Here is a 4,734-nt window from a genome sequence, read left to right as displayed (position 1 = left end):
CTCAGCGGTAGTACGACCCCCCCTTAGCGGTACTACCGCCCTGTGCGGGGCTGGTTGGTGGGGCAACGGTTGGATTGTTTCCCCCACTATAAAGGGGGTCCCCTTCTTCCCCATTGACTTACCTCTTCCCCCTCAAGCTACATTAATGCTCAAGCTCCATTAATGCTCCAAGCTCCATTTTTGCCCGATCTATCTCTCTAGCCAATCAAACTTGTTGATTTGCTCGGGAGTGGTTGAGAAGGCCCCGATCTACACTTCCACCAAGGGATTTTCGATTCCCCCACTCATCCCTAGCCGATCTTGTTACTCTTGGGTGTTTGAGCACCCTAGACGGTTGAGGTCACCATGGAGCCATAGTCCATTGTGGTGAAGCTTCGTGGTATTGTTGGGAGCCTCCGATTAAGTTGTGGAGATTGCCCCAACCTTGTTTGTAAAGGTCCGGTTGCCGCCTTCAAGGGAACCAATAGTAGAATCACGGCATCTCGCATTGTGTGAGGGCGTGAGGAGAATACGGTGGCCCTAGTGGCTTCTTGGGGAGCATTGTGCCTCCACACCGCTCTAACGGAGACGTACTTCCCCTCAAAAGGAAGGAACTTCGGTAACACATCCTCGTCTTCACCGGATCCACTCTTGGTTATCTCTTATCTTTACTTGTGCAAGCTCTTTAGTCTTACTTCTCTTGTTTGCTTGTATGCTTGTTGTTATTGCATCATATAGGTTGCTCACCTAGTTGCACATCTAGACAACCTACTTTGATGCAAAGTTTAATTTGGTAAAGAAAAGTTGAAAATTGGTAGTTGCCTATTCACCCCCCCTCTAGTCAACCATATCGATCATTTCAACTTCTTTCTTGAATTCCTTTGCTCCTCATTGTAGCATTACTTCCCAAACATTATATCTTCAGTGACAGGGCGAATGGGGTCACTATAGGATGGCCATTACATTAAAACTAGAGAAGAAGCTTTAGAAGGTGAATAATAGATGAGCATACCAAAAGAGATAGTAAGTAGTCAAGAAAGTGATAAAATAATTTTGTTCCTATGGCTTTTCCTAGTCCATTCTAAGGGTTACGACCTACGGCCAACATGGGCTCTGATACCATCTGTAAGACCTGAACCTGATAAGATTCGATGTCTCTGTGCTCACTATGCTAGTCCCTGGATCAATAGCTAGCACACACAGTACAAGATGTAATATCAAGAATAAACCACATGTCATAATATTACATCGTAGATCCAGAATTTAATATAATACATACCTGCATAGCTCAAGCTAGCATACAAACAAAATTTAGTAGAAAAGCAAATAAAATCTCCATAAAGTCCATCAACACCACACACAAATGTCGAGTATAGACATTGTAACCCTACATCGTATCACTCACTCGTCGTATAAAATCTGCAATATGAAATGTTGCAGCCACGAAGAGTCAATACTTTGAATGTATTGGCAAGTCACATAGGAATTATATAACAGACCTACATCTACATGCAAGGTATACCAAGAGGATAGTGTAGTGGTTGTTTTGCAAAAAAGCTAATTTTTTCCTGATAGCTACATAATAGTCAAATTTTAATTTTGTCTTGCCAGAGATAATACATAAGGTTGAATTGGGCAATCCGATACCAACCTATCCCCATTATTAAATTTCCCACACAATTTTATTAAGGTATCATCTATCAAGATCATATAACAACTGTAATGGCATAGTGGCTCAAATTTGCCCATAACCGGGGGCACGGCTAATCATGATTAGTTTTAATACTCTGCAGAGTTTAGTACGCTTTACCCACTGGACCCATTCCGAAGATTGAGACGAAGTCTTTCAGAAGACGTTCCCTTAACCACCTAACGGCCACATCCACCTACATAAGCAACATCCGTCGACACTGTCTGGGCAAGGGTTCCAACAACTGATCAACTAAGCCAGAGCCCATATAGCCAGTGACAGCATAGGGAAGCTACTAGTCACCAAGTTTGTCTGATCTTTTTGAACCTGGGCGGTATTCCACTTAGGGTGCACTCTCATGAGCGCATGGCCTTAGAAAAGGTGCAAGACCCCGTGATGCCTTCCCTCAACACCAAACAATACAACTTCCGCCCAGAGGTGAATTGAAATCCTTAATTACTACTCAAGTTGTTATATATATATAATTCTCATATGAACTTAATTAATACACAAACTACCCCTGTCTACAAAGCATAGCAAACTACAACTACCACGATCTGTAATGACGGGAAGATAGCTCAACAGCATAGCTGAAAATAATATAGTATTCCTATACATGCATACATTCATAGTGTGATATAACTACATGCATAAAAACAATAGTTAAAGGATGATCAACATGCAACTTGTCCGTAAGTTTGATGAAGATCATCACAATCACAATCCTGATAATTCTACTCGTCATGCTCCGAGCAATCTATCGCAAATGAGAGAATCCAAATAAACAACCATGCCATATAGAAAAATTAAAAGAACAAGAAAACAAATATGTCAAGGTTATTTAGCAACAACAAAATAAATAGGTTTAAATATATATAACATATGGTCTCTGGTACCAAAATGTGACAAGGTGAAGGAATGAACTCAAAAGATACTGGATGATGAACGGTTGTTATATAGGGTTATATTGGATATATTATGGAACAAGGTCAAAAGTATATGGAGTAGAACATCCAAATGGTGTAATGATTGCATATGTCATAGGAATTCACTAGCAAAAATAATAGGTTGAATAGGAGTATTATAACGCAAGTCATTACGAAATGAAGTGTGGATTGAATTTGAATTCAAAAGAGATGGAAAATATTTGAATATTGAGTGTACAAGATATGATCGGCAAGTATGTGGTACATGTGTTCATAGGCAAAAGGAATTAATTGGAAAGGTGTCACGGTTCACCCGATATGATCAAATGAAGGTATGGATTCAAATTTGAATTGGTGAAATTTGAAATGTTCAAAAGTTGAAACTTATGAGTTAAGTGAAAAGAGGGCTTTGGTACGAAACCAATGCAATTGGATTTACCGAAACGGAGCTATCGTTTAAAAGTTATGATGAATTGAATTCCAGGGGCCTATAAGTGCAGAACCAAATCAGCTAAACAGAAATTAAATCAGAATTCTCTGCCACGTGGCGGCCTATGAGTGGTTGATACCGGTTCATTGCAGAATTAGACAGAGGCCGTTAGATCTTATGAATCACGGACGGCCAGGATCAAGCCATGTGGCTAGGTTTTTTTGTGTGTGTTTGGGAGTTCCTCATAGGAACAGAGGAAATGGCGATGGCCCTGATCGGCGATGGCGTTTCTCCTAGTGGCCGTAGGAGATCAGTGAAGATGCTGGAAGACGAGGAGGTTCATGGGGAGTCCTTTGGTGTCCTCAGGGAGTCCCGGTGCGTCCTGTAGCGACGATGGTGGGCGGATGAACATGCGGCGGCGATGGTATGCTCTGGCGAGATTCGTTTTGCTGGGGAGCTCGATTTGGTGCGGTCCTAGGAAAAACCAAAGGGGGAATAGGTGCATGCGGTCTCTGCTAATACATAGAAAGTCTCGGCAAGGAACGAGGCTTACCGAGGCGGGAGAATTTCACGTCGGCGCTGCTTAGGATGGCGGAGCTCACCGGGGTCGCTGCGCTCAATTTCGAGCTCTGTCCCGCGAGGCGAGGCAGCGAATCGGAAGAGGAGAGCTTGGGGGTCCCGAGGTGGTGCAGACGCATGAGAACCACGTGGGGATCGGAGAGATCGGGCGCGGCTGTGAGATACGCACGGAGCGGTGGCGTACGCGAGCAGGAGATCGGATAGAGGTAGGAGATGGTGAGTGGTGCCCACGCGTCATAGACAGAGGAGGAGTAGAGAGGAAGACAGGTGGGGGACGATGCTGACGTCACGCTGACGCGCATGCGAGGCTGCTCACTGCGCTGCCCTGAAGTGGTGAAGTGGGCTAGCCTGCTCGCTGTTGCTGCGTTGTAATGCGCGCGAGCGAGGTTTAGGCTTTAGTCCTTTTTCTTTTACAGAAATTTTTTTGGCTCAAAAATTTTTTTATCCAATCATTTCATAAAAAAACACCAGGACACTCACAAAAACAAATATTTCTACATACAACATAGTGGGCTTTTTCCAGTCCCAAATATTTATATAGAATACTGATTATATATTTATAAACTTTATGTTTGCACTTATAAAATGTTCCATAAAATAATTTTGAACTCCGACAAATACAAATATCATTTAAAACATATCCAACTCTTTTAACATTGAAGGAGTCATATTTCCTTCTCTCATAGAATTTATTTTTGAGTTAGAATTGTTTTAAATATTCAAATCCAAATGGGTGACTATTCAATTGTTCACCAATAGTATTATTTGAGGAATTCATGTCATCCTCTCTCATATTTTGAGTTCGAAACATTATGAATATTCTCAAAGTTCAAAATAAGGCCAAAAGGAATTTTTGGGAAGTCATGTTATTCCCTCTCATTTTAAATATTCATTCAACTCAAAAGTTTCAAATCCTAGTCAAAATGAACTAACAACAAGCAACCCAAGCATGTTTTTATTTAATCCTATTTAAATAATTAACATTCCAAAATTTATAATTTTGGGATGTTACAGGTACCATCACTGGCAAGAACGAACGAGTCCGCGTGATATGCCATCGTTGTCCTGCTAACACAGGTCTTTCTGTAATCATCAACCTTTACATGACCAAGTGGGATCCATGCACACCT

The 4,734-nt window shown here is 41.7% G+C and overlaps 1 long non-coding RNA gene across 1 annotated transcript; it reads right to left on the bottom strand.

Moving 5' to 3' along the window:
* Positions 1-1,186: 1,186 nt before the first annotated feature.
* On the bottom strand, positions 1,187-3,894 carry LOC125513391 (uncharacterized). The gene is made up of 2 exons (XR_015608155.1): positions 3,579-3,894; positions 1,187-1,398 (listed from the first exon to the last, which is right to left on the bottom strand). It is a non-coding gene; the product is annotated as an uncharacterized LOC125513391 (long non-coding RNA).
* Between the last annotated feature and the right edge of the window lie 840 nt (positions 3,895-4,734).

The sequence above is a fragment of the Triticum urartu genome, chromosome 6A (genome assembly GCF_056163025.1).
Source record: "Triticum urartu cultivar PI428250 chromosome 6A, HENAU_Tu73, whole genome shotgun sequence".
Taxonomy (NCBI): domain Eukaryota; kingdom Viridiplantae; phylum Streptophyta; class Magnoliopsida; order Poales; family Poaceae; genus Triticum; species Triticum urartu.
The sequence above is the reverse complement of the archived record's forward strand: the minus strand, read 5'-3'. Positions and strand labels throughout refer to the sequence as shown.